The sequence below is a fragment of the Gigantopelta aegis genome, chromosome 2, assembly GCF_016097555.1.
Source record: "Gigantopelta aegis isolate Gae_Host chromosome 2, Gae_host_genome, whole genome shotgun sequence".
In the NCBI taxonomy this organism is placed as follows: domain Eukaryota; kingdom Metazoa; phylum Mollusca; class Gastropoda; order Neomphalida; family Peltospiridae; genus Gigantopelta; species Gigantopelta aegis.
In genome coordinates, this window is record NC_054700.1 from 10,999,172 (window position 1) to 11,017,951 (window position 18,780).

Consider the following 18,780-nt stretch of genomic DNA (forward strand, 5'->3'; position numbering starts at 1 on the left):
AACTGGGTTCAAAATAGAATATAATAGATGTTTACAATTTAACAACAACTCGGCACGGAAATAACTGGGTTCAGAAGATAGGAAGTTATGCAGATAAGAATATAAAATAATTAGTAGCAAAATAGAAACGGTCAATAGTTATGTAAATACTGAACTAATAAATATAGAATACTAAACGAGCTTGCAATGCCTGTCATACCACTTTTATGAAACTAGTGCACAGTTTTGGTATCTGACGAGTGAAAGCGAGTCAGATACCAACACTGTTCACGAGTTTCATAAAAATGGTATGACAGGCAAGCTAGTTTAGTATTTTATTTATTACAAAACCAACTGCAAAAAAGCTGAAACGCAGAAACAACCAGATGTCGAGACCTAATACACGTTATTTTTCTACGAATTGGGTCAGCAAGTGATCTACGTCATGCCAATATTGTGAGAATCCGGGATTACGATATTACCAGTAAAATATTTTGATAAATTATGAAGCTATAATTCAAGCCCGTTTTGTTTTAGCGCCAACGTGCATCGAAGTCTATATTTGTTTACAATGAACAGCACAATTCTTTGCACCCGGACAATAAACAAGGCCTTGTTTATCGTATAACATTTATATACATAATCATTAGTGTTTATATTATCAGTAGCCACAGATAACTTACCGTGTCAAGTGTTAAGTTGTTAAATTGGCATTTTTATACAGCCACGAATGTAAAAGATCGAAGCCATGCTTCTGGATTTTTGAGTTACTTCAGAGTATCTGTCACTGCTATTTTTGACGTCTGTTACGCTGTGCAGATTAGGTAAACGTTAGTTAGTTCAGATATTACTAATGTAACTTATGTCTGATATGGAACTTATATTTATTTGTATATATAGGCCTAATTGTATTTATTCTGTTCTCATTATAGATAGTAATTAAGGTGTAAAGGCTTGTATGGCCTAATGACGTTATTCAGTAGTAGATGACGTCATTGGTTTTCCAACCCACACTGCAAAATTTACAAATTCTGCAATACAGAATTGTACCCTGCACTGCTGGATTTTACCCCCCTCTGTGGAATGCATAATTCTACAGTGCTGGATATTAACCAGTATTGCTGGATTTTGGCAGGGGTATAAATATGAATCCCGCAATGATTTGTCAGTTTCGGTCAATCATTCGCCCCGATAGGTGGGTTGGGTTTGCTACTAGAATACTAAATTACACGGGTTTTACATATGTGAATATTATTGGGATAACTTGTAGAGACTGAACTCAAAACCTTAATGATTAGATAATTAATAAAGATTAAAGGGTATTATTTTCGGTTTTATTATTCATATAATTAGGGAGATAAACAGCTCCCATTACACAGAAAAGGTGTATGCCCCGGATGTTGTGGTTTTTATGTGGCAAAGTTTGATGCATATTATATAGAGAGGAATAGAGATAGAGAGATGCCTATGCAGTGGAAATAGGTCTGTGTACCCAAACAAAGTATTTGAAGTATATATTCTTGCAGTTATTGACTTTCTTGGTCCAAAATTTTAACTGTTATATAACGTTGGGGACTTAGTGTATTAGGAATAATTATTATAGTGCAACTTACCTGTCTTTAGTGAATAAGACTCAGTCTTTTATGGTATTTTAAGAATTGTGGTATATTTCATAGCCTGAAAGTAACCTAGTCATATTTATTTAATTATTCATGTGAATTTTATGACTAAATAAATCAGTGAACATACAGTTCAACTGCATACACGTATGTGATTTGAGGTTATTGTTAAATAAATATTGTTGAATTTTAATCTTGTTGGTGATCTTTTGTCTTCATAGTTAGTAAGTATGGCCATTTACAAGGACACCCTCTAATCCAGGGTTGTCATAATATTACACTAGTTAGATATCGAGTGATTGTTATAACATGAGCAATATCTTACACTGGTGTGTAATAATATTAAAATATTTAATTTTAGATGAATTTCCACTGCAGCCAATGTGTTTTCGTCAGAGGCACTAGGTAAATGATGGCTAGTCACTACTAACCATCTGCAACGTTCCTTTTATCTGCGCGCTTTGCAATTTCTTACCATCAAGTTTGGGCAATTAAAGGGACACATTAACTCTTTCACCACGACAGGCCGGTATACCGGCTAGCGATATCCAGTGCCTCTCAGCACGACAGGCCGGTTTAGCGGCTTGTAACACCTGTTCATATTTGGCGCCGAGTGACGCGTCAATATTATAATTAGACAAAATCTTGCGCGACCATAGCTGCCATGTGACACACTGTAATGGCTGCGCCCATGTTCTAGCGAATTTTGAATGAGTTTTTCCAAGTTTATACTGATATTCTGACTGTAATTAAACATGAACCGAGGTGACGAAATTTTGTCTGTTGAAAACAATGGTTGCGATTCAGATGACGGGTTTTCCGATGATGAAATGTGGCATAATATGGACTTTGGTGCATTTGATTTAATCGAGATTGGCGATCGTGAACGAAATGTCATTCAACATGGCAATTTAGAAGAAAATGATACCGATGACGAGTTACAAGATGACTTGCCACTGTTTTACCACGCGCCTGAGTTTACCTGGACACATGAGCCATATTCGGTTACCTGCAGATCAACGTTTACTAAAAATCCGGGGCCCGTAACGCCATAAAGTACTTTTCGCTATTTTATATTATAATTGTGTAATTTACCAACATGAATGCCAAAAAAAAGCGTGATACAGATCCTGCTAACAACAAAGGTGTGTGGTATGATGTTTCTGTTGATGAAATGAAAGCTTATTATGGATCGTTAATTTTGCAAAAGCATTGTAAATATATTTTTAAAATTATAACTGGAATGTTAATTAATTAATTATCCAACAAGAAAAACATTTGTACTGTTGTTTTTTTTAAATTACCAGTCCTACCTACTCAAATAGGTGAGTCATATGCATAGTTTACCTGTAATTACCAGATTTATACCTGTTGAATCTAACATTTTTAAAGTATTATTTTTTTATCTAGACAGCCGTCCATTCACCTTTCTGGAAATGTATAGCCTATAACTAAAATTAATGATAAAACAAGTAGTTTTATTCTTTAACAAACATGATCATAAATCTGCTATTTAAACTCAGTGTGCAGGGAAGGTCAAGGCTGTAAAACTTAGTGGTGAAAGAGTTAAAGGATATAAACAACACTTACTTTTAAAAAACATATGTGAAGAGATTGTAGAGGCAGTGGAAGTTCACGGGAACAAGGATCAAGTGAAGTTTGTGGCTGTGAACGTTGAGGGGAATGGAGAGGTAGAAAGGAAATGAAAGAATGTTCACCCGCTGTCGTATAAGTAGTGAAGAAGCATTTATGCCTGATTATTGTGATTGTTTCAGTGTGAAAGCGCAAGAAAGAATTTTATCGGGAGAGAGGTACAAACGTAGAAAGATGAGGAAATTGAAAGTTTGAGGGTAAAGTTTAGGGAGTTGGAGAGAAAAATTATATTTTTTTTATGAAGAGACAAATATTCTTGCACAACATAAAACCTGTGCAATAAATAGGAAGCGAAAACAACACACACACGCATGTGAAGTTCTGTATATGTATCACCTTCCAATGATGTGAATCGTAGTGTATAAAAGATGTTCCACACACGCATGTGAAGTTGTGTATATGTATCACCTTCCAATGATGTGAATCATAGTGTATAAAAGATGTTCCATACATGCATGTGAAGTTGTGTACATGTATCATGTTCCATTGATGTGAATCGTAGTGTATAAAAGGCATTCCACAACTAACATGATTCTTGTTCATTCGAGCTCCAATGATCAGGCTCAGTATCCAGGGAAAGAAATGGGAGATAAGATATTTCAGGATGCGGAGAAAGATCAAACAGGTTCTGCTGCATGTCAAAATCATTTGGTCAACATTGCTTCCACGAATCATTTCACATGGAGCAAGAGTCACATTCGGGGATAGAGAATAAATGTAGCGAGTGAATAGTTATGGGTTGTGACATTGTGACAAGTATTAGTAACAATCCAGAGTGATGTTATATTTTTCAACCACCGGTGATAGAGATAATATATTTATCTAACTTAGGTCAGCTGGGTATGTAATAAATGTCAGATGTCATTAATATATTAAAAAAATATTATATACCAATATTTGTTTTGTTTTTCCTGTTTCAGATTTCAGGGCCCTGTTATATGAAATGATCTTAGTGCTAAGACCACCTGAAGTACATAAGGTAGTTCTGCACTTAGGTGATCTTAGCGCTAAGATCACTTCGTAAAATTGTGGCCTAGGACACCAACATGGAAATGAAGGAAATGTTTTATTTTACGACGCACTCAACACACTTTATTTATAGTTATATGGCGTCAGATATATGGTTACGGACCATTCATATATTGAGGGAGGAAACCTGCTGTCGCCACTTCATGGGCTACTCTTTTCGATCAGCAGCAAAGTATCTTTTATATGCACCATCCCACAGACGGATTGTACACCAGTTGTGGAGCGCTGGGTGGAACAAGAAATAGCTAAATGGGTCCACCGACGTGGATCGATCTTAGACCGACCGCGTGTCAAGCGAACGATTTACCACTGGACTACGTCCCGCCTGACATGGAAATGATGCCAACTTTTGCACCAGAACATATACCACTTGACCTGTACGCAAAATAAATATGTGCAATAAATAGGAAGCGAAAACACCATATGTGAAGTTGTGTATATGCATCACAGGGCTAGCCCTGGGTTGCTAATTTTGTTCACAAAAAAATTCGCCAATCTTCAATTTCTTTCGCCAATCTAAATATATAATCGCCAGTAACATATTTGCATTTCAGTCAAAAGATTTTATTTTGAATCTCGTTCTTTATGATAATATAGTATATGCTAAAATGTACTTATTATTCAGTTTACGTCTTGTAATCTAATAATGAAATGCTGCTGATGTCTAGGGCTGGCTGTAGCCCAGTGGTAAAGCGCTCATATGATGTGCAGTCGGTCTTGGGTCGATCCCCGTTGATGGGCTCATCGACGTCAGTGCACCACGAGTGGTATATATTTTACTTATTGTATGCATCAGATAATGAATTGTATGTTTCTCTGTAATTTGAAAGAAGCAAGTGAATTTTGATTTGATGTATATGTTCCTCAAAAGATTCACCGGACTAAGATATACACTATACATATATTTTTGCACCACATGGTGTGATATGTAAGGACCCAATGCTTTTTTGTTTTTATTACAATTTTTTTTTTAATATGATGAGACATCAACATTTTTTAAAATGACAAAAGGAGTTCATAAATGTCCAATTATGGAGACGTTCAACAATTACATAACGTAAGATGCGTATGATTTATAAGTGAATACTGTTCATAATTATTATGGTGTCCACCTCAAGATTATAGCCAGTCACCCAAAATAAAGAAAAAGGAAACGTCTATGTTATTGCTATCAAAACACTGGCTGGCGACAGTCTTTCACAAGTGGGGGAAAAAAGCTCTTTCATTTTCACACCAGTTTCGAGTCTTTTATTCCTGTGCAAGGGGCGGAGGGATGTATTATGTCGGCGCTAGTATTATATCAGTAGCACAAATGAATTATAATTTCGCCATTTAATGTTTGAAATATAATCTGTAAACGTAGAAAGTTTTAACTAATAATGATTGTATATAAGCGAGAAACAATATGTATTCCTCATCAATGCATCCACTTCAAGGAAATTAACTCAACCACGTGACCCAGATTTACAACATTAACCAGTATAAAAAATGCAACATGTCTTAAACAGTATTTCATTTTATTTAATCGTGTTTTCTAGCTTTACGACAAGCAGCTGGCAGTACACTACTGAATAGTAGACTTGCCACTCTGACATGCATATAGCACTTATTCACACAGTGAGGCGGATCAACTGAACAAAACTGGTTGAAAATGTTTGGTTCTAAAAATCGAGATGGGGGGAAAAATTCTTTCGTAAATTCTTTCGCCAAACTGAAAATTCTTTTGCAAATTTCTTTTATTTTTCGCGTTTGGTGGCTTTGGCGAACGACAGCACGAGCCCTGCATCACCTTCCATTGATGTGAATCGTAGTGTATAAAACAGTGAAATAACTCTTGTATGCATGTGCACACACAGTTTATATCAGGTCATGTGTGCCTTCACCTTCAATACTCGTATATTAAAACATTTCAGTGTTTAAGGAAGTTAACAGCTTTCTTGTTCACTGTATAGACTAAGTCCAGCTGCTTACAGACCTAACTATTTTCATATACATGTAGTTATGCCATCCCTATCTGTGGAAGATCAGTTCTTTTTAACTCTTATTATTCTTCGACAACATAAAACTATTTTACATTTGTGGGGATTCTGTTACCAATATTTTTTTAACATGGGTAAACTCCATCCCACAGACAGGATAGCACATACCACAGCCTTTGATATACCAATCATGGTGCACTGGCTGGAATGAGAAATAGCTCAATAGGCCCACCGACGGGGATCGATCCCAAACCGACTGTGCATTAAGTGAGCGCTTTACCACTCCCGTCCGCTACAAGACAAGAGGTTTTAGTGTCCAGGATATCAGTTCAACATTTCATTGATGCTACTGAGAAGGGAAAAACCTAATGACTTGAACATGGCTATAAAAATTGCATTCAATGAAGAGAGTTATTTGAGACTAGAAGGAGAAAGTTCTTGGCTTGTCCAGGGCTTCTAGATTATGGTAGCCCCACTCCCATGGCTAGTGATATTCCATGTTGGGCTAGTAAATAACTACCATTGCCAAGCCCAACGGCTAGTGTAAAAAAACAAAAAACAAAGAAGGTCTAATGTTGCAGTTAAGTCTATTTAGACTTTAAAACAGAAATTTCCATCAACCAGTGATCATAGATGGGACAAAGTGCCCTATTAAAAAAAACAAAGGAGCCAGTGGTCCAACAGGCTATATTTTCCACCTACAAAATTTGCGACCGGTATATCGGTGATTTTACCACCTGAAATTTTTAGTGGAGATCCAATCAGATTCGTTCTTACAAATGTGTTGAATTAGAATATCATATTTGTTGCGTCTGTTTCATGTGTTAAATACAATTTAACACTACAAATTGACAAGATAACTTTTATAATGAAGGTTTTAATAACAAAATATCAATCTAAAACTAACCAACTCGCACTGATATGACATCATATATTGCCAACGCCGTAATGCTCCCCATGTTAAATTCAATAAAATCATAGCCCATGCAAGACAGATTTATTCTGCATGGGCGGACGTCATGGAATGGGTCTGTCTTGCGTGGCTAGGGATGGGAGAAAACACTTGTCTGGGAATAGCAGTAAGAGAGCCGGGAATGGTGTTTGACTTAGTTGTAAGTGCCTACTGTACTTGTACTGCTGGAATGCTGGGGTCCTGCAACCATCTCGCTGGTATGCTGTTTAACGTGGAGGCAGTAGTAAACACTGGTATGACCAAGCCTATTCGTACCAGTAAAATGAGTACCTGGAATGTACCAACTGGTAAAACAAGTGTCAAGCCTGTTCGCGTATCCAGTTATCGGTGGACCAAAGATCCTTACCAGTCTACTCAAGATCAGACTGACAAACAGAATATGATGAAGGCTAAACAAAGATTTACCCCACTGACAAAGCAGCAAGCAAAAACGGTTAAAGATGGGAATGTCATGTGTCAGAGATTATTAGAAGCCATTTAACAGCATTAGACCAGGTGCACCATACTGCTGTTTTGTACAACTTATGGAGAAAAAAAACAGAGAATGAAAACATGTAACTCAGTGATTTGTCCCGCAAGCTTGATAGATATTGCAGATTCAATCAGAAAGGAAAAGCCGACAGAACCTGAACTAGATGAGCTCCAAGACAAACTAATTGACAATCTTGATATATCACCAGACCAAATAGCTACACTGGAATGGATAACATCGTGTCAGTCGTTAAGTACGGATTGGAAGCTGCAAGGACATGGAAAAATAATGGCAAGTTGCTTCCAAAGGGTATTTACATGAGTAAAAAACCAGCCGGAAGGATCACACGAGTTGACCCACCTGCACCCACTGTATTCATTACAGGATACAAAGTCATACAACCAACAGCAGCAATGAAACACGGACTGTTCATGGAGCAACAGGCAAAGTTGCAGTATGTTGGCAATATGAAAACAAAACGACACCAGAAATTCAAATCACAACAACCTGGACTCTCCCTTCTGCAGGAACAATCCTACATTTCTACAAGCGGTAGACCTGCTGACAAAAGGCGATTGCTGTGGGAAAGGTTTGTGTGAGATAAAATACCCAGCATTAATCAAAGATCAAGTCCCGACATGTGACAATGTTCCGCATTTGTACGAGGACACCAATGGCACTTTTCAATTAAAGAAAACACATGCATATTTCTTTCAAATACAGGAACAAATGGGAATATTTAAAAGGAAATTTAGTGACCTTTTTGTTTAAACCACACATCATTACATCCTGGTTCAAATACAGTTTGATGTATATTTTTGGCAAGAGCTGTTAGCTGAACTTGATTGGTTCTGGAACAAATTTATCAGTCGAGAACTTCCAACTAATGAATTGCAGGATAAGCTGACTACATGTTCATCCTCTGCCCAAGATTCAACTGTAACAACAGATCTTCCAGTCATCTGTACTGCTACATACTGAACACAAGCTCTACAATGTGTATGCAACGACCATGTAAAAGGTGCAAGCGAGAGAATAGATGTCCTATTTACTTGTGTTGGGAATGTGGACACAAGTGCATATAATGAATGAATAATGAATGAATGTTTAACGACACCCAGTACGAAAAATACATCGGCTATTGGGTGTCAAATTATGATAACGGCAAAACATTAAGATGACACGAGTGCATAGACAATCCAAAGTCTGTGGATGAAAATTCCATTCAATGTGATGCTTGTTGCATGTGGATTCATTTCAAACGTGCTGGAATTGATAAAGACTGAACCAAATGAGGATGAACAGTGGACACGTGCAGAATGTTTGAAATAGCTGAAAAGTTAACTCTGTCATTTTAGCTCTCGCCTGAGGTGCTTGGGTCGTAGGATTGAACCACCTCAGTGGACCCACTGGTTTTCCTTTCTTCACAAACGCTTTATCAAAGGCTGTGGTATGTACTGTCCTGTCATTTGGAAAGTGCATATAAAAAAACCCCACCTTGGCTGCTGCTTTTTGGTAGTAGTCTAAGGAGTGGCAACAGTGGGTTTCCTCTCATGATCTTTGTGGTCCTTAATCATATGTGATGCCAATGTAACAATAGATAAAATGTTTTGAGAATATGATTAAGACAAAATTATTATTCTTCTTCTTTACCGTATATCTTCGCCTGTAAGTCGATCTCGGCTATAAGTCGAGTCCCTAATTTCAAGCCCTGAAAACGTATTTTTTTATTGACCCGTTTATAAGTCGACCCATGAAAAACAACTTATAAATATTGAAATATTTCTTATTTTCTGCACATGAGAACAATAATGTACAATATTTGAACAAAAGAAAATTATTTTACAAACTTCGGTTTTCACGTTTTGTACATCGCAAAATAATCAGACTATTCCAATCAAACTATCATTATTACATAGCATCAAAACGAAATATTCCCTTAGTAGAGAGTGAAAGCTGTTTGACTGTTACTGTATGGTACTGTACAGATGGTTTTGTGCACAGACAACAACTTTATTTATAAACACTGCCAACAGATCACTACGATAAAACTGAAAGTATCACGTTTTGCAGCCATATTAATACATGTAAGGAGGATAACTCTGGAAAGTACACTGGTTTTTGTACCAAATGATGTGTGTCCCTATTGCTCTAGATAGTGAACTGCAGAGATCAGTCTATTTTAAGGGAAATCTCAGTAAGTTAATCACCGCCAAAACATTGTTTGAACAACCATTAATGCCAGTGACCAGATTTCAAAATAAACTCAGGCAACAGGTAGTTAGTATTGTTTACATTTGTACTATTAGTGATGACTGTTAATTAACTAAGTGGACTGTTGTCTTGGCATGTGAGTGAGATCGTACGAAAACCGTTCTAATGCCAAAAAAAAAAGGTTATAAAAAATAAATGTCAAATTAACATATTTGAGTATAAATACATGGCATACTTCAACAATAAAACTTGTAAAATAATCCCCAAAACAGTAATATTTTTTGGTGAAATTTTTTTACCCTCTTATAAGTCGACCCCCCAAGTTATAAAATAATTTTTGGGTGAAAAAAATTCGACTTATAGGCGAAGATATACGGTATATCAGATACCTACCGGTACTGTAATGCCCTAACTGCAGCCGAGAGACAAGGCAGGCGCCATCAAAAACTCTGTGCTGAAGGAAACTATAAAGATTATCACAAACGTCAAAAGGAAATTAATAGGAAGAGCCGATATGCAAAGAAAGCCAGAGAACAGATGCTGCCAAAATCTGAACAAAAAAGGTTGGAGATGGTGAGACAAAAAGTTGTGAAGAAACGAATGGTAAAACGCAAAGCCTTGAAACAGGCCAGTGCAAATATGCCATCAGTTGGTGCAGCCTCGCCCACTTTCAAGAGTGCCAACTGTGCATTAGGAACGGCAACATTGAAAGCAAAACGAGCACCACAACGCTCACTTCTAGAAACTCCCAATAGGAAGAAAGCCGTTATTAGAAAACTCACCAGTCCTTCTAATTCTAACTTTACCGAATGAAGGCGGCCAATCAGAGAATTTTCAGGTGGAGCCTCATGTAAGAGGACTACCCAATCACTATCCAGCATTGGCCAGCAGCCCGTAATGTATTGGCTGACCACTTATCAAGTGCGCAAAGATTTCCCGTCATTGGCTGGAGTGAACAGCAGTCAGCTGTTTTGTTTTGATTACCAGAGACATAAACACTAAAAGTGAATACTGGTAATCACCCACTGTTGTTGTTATTATGTATATGTATGCGTCGGTTAATGCACTTTGACTGATGTTCAATTATATGTATATTTATGAAGAACAACGATAACTACAAATATTTCTATACTGACAGTAAGGTAAATAATCTTGGTTGGGGTGGAGGTGTGTGACGAAACATCATTGTTTCGTAAACCCAATTCAGGCCCCTCATTCAGTTTGAGGTACAGAGTTCCGAGTGTTCGGTAACCCTACATTAATGTTTTAATGTATAAGTTTTTATATCTGCCTACCTACCGTTGCATAGGAACAATATTTATATATGTATTTGTACATGTTCGGACAAATTCCATCTATATTTCTTTATACTGTAACTAAACATATTATTGTAGCTGAATGAATGAATAAATGAATATTTAACGACACCCCAGCACAAAAATACACATCGGCTATTGGGTATGCTTAGCGAGGTTACAAACACTGCACCTACGGGTGGAATTTTGATAAATATTTACCTACATTTTTACATGTTTTTACCACTACTAAGAACAGGTAATGTTATTAGTAAAATCTGTGGCGACCAGTGCATACGCCATCCCAGATACCTTTGAGATCATGTTTCCTAATACCTTGAGATTGGATTGTTTTCTTAAGAGATGATAATCCGATTACCAAACAAACACCAGTTAACTCATTTTTACACAGCAAGCCCGTTTCGACCCGAGCTCTGCAGCGGTGACCGCTCTAGGAGCATAAAAAGGTTTGGTGGTGATTTTGAAGGGGAGAACGAAACCCACAGCCACCATGATAGGGTTACGGGCTACGTCTTGGGGTTTTCTTTGATGCCGGTCCTCAAGAGATATATTCTTGAGACCAAAACTCACCGCTGGACCTGATAACTATGCTTTCTGATCTGTTAGGTCGTTGATGTATTATTAAATTATTTGTGAGATATTGTTGTTTGTTCAGCAGAACTCTTATGTGAAGTCGGTAACCATAACCCAGGGCTTGACTCTAGCGGGTGTTTTGGCTTCCAATTTCTCACTTGGGATACCAGATGTCTAAACACGGTAGTCCGCCAGTTACTATGCAATCGACAAGATGCTTAAACACTTAAAACCTGTTTTAATAAAATTTCTCTCTTTTTCGCTCGTCAGATACCAAAACTGTTCACTCATTGTATTTTGTAGATACTGCCAATTATCACTACACTCAATAAAACTGGATTCAAGCATTATATAGAAGATAAGTTATTATTATAAAAATATATGTATTACAAGAATTGTTTACCGGTACTTAAAGAATTCAACGAAAACTGGAAATGTTGGTTAAGATTTTTGGAAAATATTTAAACGACCAGCCTGATTTTTTATATAAAAAAAAGACCATGGTTGTTTGTTTTACAATGTCGCTGGTTTGGAGGAAATACTTATTTCAGCTTTCTTTCTTCCCTTTCTCTCCTTGCTCCATGGCATATTCTGTGTATAATTGCTATGTATGGTAACGATTTGGGGCCCCAATCCTATTTTTCTGGTGCAATAACATTTTTTTTTTTAAAAGAAGAAGATATTGCCAATTATTTACATACCAAAACACCATAGGAACTCATTACTAGACAGCTGAATGAATATAAAGAAGACAAGGCATACAGATATTTCTCTCGAGAATGGGTGAAACAGAGTACTATCATATCTCAGACAGTAGCAGTATTTTTTTTTCTGAAGACTGAGGTGTGTCCGTCACAACGTGTAAACAACAAGTCATATCAAGTGTGGGCAGTGATAGAAAAAGACCTGAAAAGCAGACCTGGAGGTGCTGTTGTAAGTGCCTACTGTACTTGTACTGCTGGAATGCTGAGGTCCTGCAACCATCTGACTGGTATGCTGTTTAGAGTGGAGGCAGTAGTAAACACTGGTATGACCAAGCCTACTTGTAGCAGTAAAATCAGCACTTGGAATGTACCAACTGATGAAACAAGTGTCAAGCCTGTTCGCGTATCCAGTTATCGGTGGACCAAAGATCCTTACCAGTCTACTCAAGATCAGACTGACAAACAGAATATGATGAAGGCTAAACAAAGATTTACCCCACTGACAAAGCAGCAAGCAAAAACGGTTAAAGATGGGAATGTCATGTGTCAGAGATTATTAGAAGCCATTTAACGGCATTAGACCAGGTGCACCATACTGCTGTTTTGTACAACTTATGGAAAAAAGAGAGAATGAAAACAACATGCAACTCAGTGATTTGTCCTGCAAGCTTGATAGATATTGCAGATTTAATCAGAAAGGAAAAGCCGACAGAACCTGAACTAGATGAGCTCCAAGACAAACTAATTGACAATCTGGATATATAACCAGACCAAATAGCTACACTGGAATGGATAACATCGTGTCAGTCGTTAAGTACGGATTGGAAGTGGCAAAGACATGGAAAAATAACGGCAAGTTGCTTCCAAAGGGTATTTACATGAGTAAAAAAACCAGCCGGAAGGATCACACGAGTTGACCCACCTGCACCCACTGTATCCATTACAGGATACAAAGACATACAACCAACAGAAGCAATGAAACACGGACTGTCCATGGAGCAACAGGCAAAGTTGCAGTATGTTGGCAATATGAAAACAAAACGACACCAGAAATTCAAATCACAACCACCTGGACTCTCCCTTCTGCAGGAACAATCCTACATTTCTACAAGCGGTAGACCTGCTGACAGAAGGCGATTACTGTGGGAAAGGTTTGTGTGAGATGAAATACCCAGCATCAATTGAAGATCAAGTCCCGACATGTAACAATGTTCCGCATTTGTACGAGGACACCAATGGCACTTTTCAATTAAAGAAAACACATGCATATTTCTTTCAAATACAGGAACAAATGGGAATATTTAAAAGGAAATTTGGTGACCTTTTTGTTTACACCACACATCGTTACATCCTGGTTCGAATACAGTTTGATGTACATTTTTGGCAAGAGCTGTTAGCTGAACTTGATTAGTTCTGGAACAAATTTATCAGTCGAGAACTTCCGACTCATGAATTGCAGGATAAGCTGACTACATGTTCATCCTCTGCCCAAGATTCAACTGTAACAACAGATCTTCCAGGCATCTGTATTGCTACATATTGTCATGGCTGTCCCAACAATTTTCTTAACTGCTGTGACGTGGACCTTTCTCAAGTAATTTTAATATTGGACAAAACACAATATTTATTTTTACATTTAGTAGTAATTATTTGCATATTTGCTTGTATTCTGTAATGTCTGGAACTATGCCATTTATTATAGTTATTGTTTAATGAAATTCTTAGTAGTGCCGTTTATCGTGTCGCGCACTATAGGCAAAAATGAAATTGCGCAACTATTGTTATTAGTGATCCTTTGGATGCACAATGCGAGCTACATTTAGTTGTATTTCATAATAATTTGTTTATAGTGTAAGGAATTGTTTGTAAATAGTTGCCGTAATTTATTTATGGGATATTAGTATATTACAATCGTTAAATGTGTTAATTTAATGTTTGATGTCCGTGTTTTGGTCTTGCGGTCTTCAACTTTATTTAATTCCCAAATTCCTGTGCATATAAAAACTATGACACAACGTTGACATTAATATTATTGATGTAAATATTTTCATAACTGCAAAGTGTGTGTACTTACACACTGAAAACATTCCATGGGCTCATAAATAAGCCTAGGATAAATTTCCGTTTGATCGACTGTTTTGACATGGCTGCCGGGATTGACCTTGCCCTTCAGTAAAGTTTATTTTCCTCCAAAACTTGTACGATCCATTAGCTATTTTCTTAGTTAAACGTATCCTAATATTGTTTGTACATTATGGCAAATCATTTTATTAATTAAGTGAGGTAATAACTGTAAAACTGATTACTGTAATATTAATGCTTTTAGGAACTATTAGAATTTGTTTGTATTATTAACCCGAATTCCCAATGTATTTGCAATGCACTTTAGCGTGTCTTTGTGCTTAGTTAATAATGTTGTTTTTATAAATATTCTAAAGGCTTTTTCTGTAAAATTGTTTTACGCAAATTTTTGACTAAAAAAGCAATTAAGAAATGTTAGTTTTATCTTTATGCACTTTAGAAATTCACAGAATTAATTATTTCAAGTTGGTAATGCTTTTGCTATGGGATAAACTGACGTATTTACAAAAGTTGAAGTTTCTTAGGATTTAGAGTGTGCATTTACAAACTGTAAACTGCAAACGGAAGCTGGACCAAAAAGCAATTACTTTATTTATTGAGCAATTGTGTGCATAACATAATTATTAAACGAAACGATATTTATTTTGTAAAGGTAGATCTCTTCCTAGCGTGATGTAATTTCTGATTGGCTGTTATGACGTCACGTGGTACAAAAGAAAAAGTATAAAAGGCTGACGTCAATGGACGTCAACGGTTGTTCTCTCACTTGTTCGCGGTCTGACAAACAAACATTAAAGACATGTCCCCTTGTCCAACGTTTCAACTTTATTACATTGCATACATTTAAATTGACACTGGAATAACTTTTACTTATATTTTTAAAGTCAAATTTTATTAACTTTACCATCTTTATTTAATTAACTTGTTTTATGGAAGCAATATTTATAAGCAACTGAAAGCTGTTTACATTTATTGGAGATGCAGTCCTCACTGGTTTAATATAACTATATCTGAAAGGAAGAGATCTATCTATCTATATGTTGGAAACTTACCTGTGAACATTAACTTTATTTCTATTTACTCATCACCTTTAAATAAATGTATAATTCTGAAAACTGGAACACTTCGTCTTTGTCATCTGTGGATGTTATTTGTATTCTCTGGACTTTGTTAATATCCTTGGGACGCGGCCACAACAATATTGAACACAAGCTATAATGTGTATGCAACGACCATGTAAAAGGTGCAAGCGAGAGAATAGATGTCCAATTTACTTGTGCGGGGAATGTGGACACAAGTGCATACAATGAATGAATAATTAATGAATGTTTAACGACACCCCAGCACGAAAAATACATCAGCTATTGGGTGTCAAATTATGATAATGGCAAAACATTAAGACAATCCAAAGTCTGTGGATGAAAATTCCATTCAATGTGATGCTTGTTGCATGTGGATTCGTTTCAAATGTGCTGGAATTGATAAAGACTGTGAACCGAATGAGGATGAACAGTGGACATGTGCAGAATGTCTGAAATAGTTGAAAAGTTCAACTCTGTCACTTGAGCTCTCGTCTGAGGTGCTTGGGTCATAGCATCGAACCACCTCAGTGGACCCACTGGTTTTTCTTTCTCCACAACTGGTTTATCAAAGGCTGTGGTATGTACTGTCCTGTCATTGGGAAAGTGCAAATAAAAGACCCATTGCCGCTTTTTGGTGGTTAGTCTAAGGAGTGGCAACAGTGGGTTTCCTCTCATGATCTTTGTGGTCCTTAATCATATGTGATGCCAATATAACAATAGATAAAATGTTTTGAGGGAGTTGTTAAAATCCTTCTTCTTCTTTATATCAGATACCTACCGGTACTGTAATGCTCTAACTGCAGCCGAGAGACAAGGCAAGGCGCCACCAAAAACTCTGTGCTGAAGTGAACTATGAAGATTATCACAAACGTCAAAACGAAATTAATAGGAAGAGCCGATATGCAAAGAAAGCCAGAGAACAGATGCTGCCAAAATCTGAACAAAAAAGATTGAAGATGGAGAGACATAAAGTTGTGAAGAAACGAGTGGTAAAACACAGAGCCTTGAAACAGGTCAGGGCAATAATGCCACCAGTTGGTGCAGCCTCGCCCACTTTCAAGAGTGCCAACTGTGCATTAGGAAAGGCAACATTGAAAGCAAAACGAGCACCGCAACGCTCACTTCTAGAAACTCCCAATAGGAAGAAAGCCGTTATTAGAAAACTCACCAGTCCTTCTAATTCCAACTTTACCGAATGAAGGTGGCCAATCAGAGAATTTTCAGGTGGAGCCTCATGTAAGAGGACTACCCAATCACTATCCAGCATTGGCCAGCAGCCCATAATGTATTGGCTGACCACTTATCAAGTGCGCAAAGATTTCCCGTCGTTGGCTGGAGTGAACAGCGGTCAGCTGTTTTGTTTTCTTTTGATTACCAGAGACATAAACACTAAAAGTGAATACTGGTAATCACCCACTGTTGTTATTATGTATATGTATGCGTCGGTTAATGCACTTTGATTGATGTTCAATTATATGTATATTGATGAAGAACAACGATAGCTACAAATATTTCTATACTGACAGTAAGGTAAATAATCTTGGTTGGGGTGGAGGTGTGCGACGAAACATCATTGTTTCGTAAACCCAATTCAGGCCCCTCATTCAGTTTGAGTTACAGAGTTCCGAGTGTTCGGAAACCCCACATTAATGTTTTAACGTATAAGTTTTTATATCTGCCTACCTACCGTTGCATAGGAACAATATTTATATATGTATTTGTACATGTTCGGACAAATTCCATCTATATTTCTTTATACTGTAACTAAACATATTATTGTAGCTGAATGAAGGAATGAATGAATATTTAACGACACCTCAGCACAAAAATACACATCGGCTATTGGGTATACTTAGCGAGGTTACAAACACTGCACCTACGGGTGGAATTTTGATAAATATTTACCTAAATTTTTACATGTTTTTACCGCTACTAAGAACAGGTAATGTTATTAGTAAAATCTGTGGCGACCAGTGCATACGCCATCCCAGATACCGTTGAGATCATGTTTCCTAATAGCTTGAGATTGGATTGTTTTCTTAAGAGATGATAATCCGATTACCAAACAAACACCAGTTAACTCATTTTTACACAGCAAGCCCGTTTCGACCCGAGCTCTGCAGCGGTGACCGCTTTAGGAGCATAAAAAGGTTTGGTGGTGATTTTGAAGGGGAGAACGAAACCCACAGCCACCATGATAGGGTTACGGGCTACGTCTTGGGGTTTTCTTTGATGCCGGTCCTCAAGAGATATATTCTTGAGACCAAAACTCACCGCTGGACCTGATAACTATGCTTTCTGATCTGTTAGGTCATTGATGTATTATTAAATTATTTGTGAGATATTGTTGTTTGTTCAGCAGAACTCTTATGTGAAGTCGGTAACCATAACCCAGGGCTCGACCTTAGCGGGTGTTTTGGCTTCCAATTTCTCACTTGGGATACCAGATGTCTAAACACGGTAGTCCGCCAGTTACTATGCAATCGACAAGATGCTTAAACACTTAAAACATGTTTTAATAAAATTTCTCTCTTTTTCGCTCGTCAGATACCAAAACTGTTCACTCATTTCATAAAAATGGTATGACGGGCAAGCTCGTTTAGTATTCTATATCTATCACTTTGGCTTCACTACCATGGAATGACTCATAATCTATTTTAAAGGTGGGGTTCTATGTTCTTTGGTTTCTAATTCTTTAGAAACCATTTCCACAACCGGAAGTCATTTAAAAGAATCAAATAGAGGCTTAGAACTGTCGGTTGTCGACAGAAGACATGGTTGGCAAAGAATGAGCATATCGTCTGCCTGCGTTATAATAACAACCAAAAAAAGAAGAAGAAGAAAATGTTTACAGCAAATTTTGTCAATTTCCTAAAACAAACTGAATTCTTTCAGTGCACGTCTGGCTGTATTTATAATAACAAAGATGCAAAAAGTGTTATGTGAATGAGAATTTCCTAAAATGAAACAAATGTTTTAAATGTACAAGACAAAAGCCATAAGACAGAGAACAAGTTGTTCCTACGTGTGAGGTTTGATGGCCCTGTATATATCTGTATGCAAGATGTGGTCCAGACAAGAATAAGTTAATAGACCGACGTACAG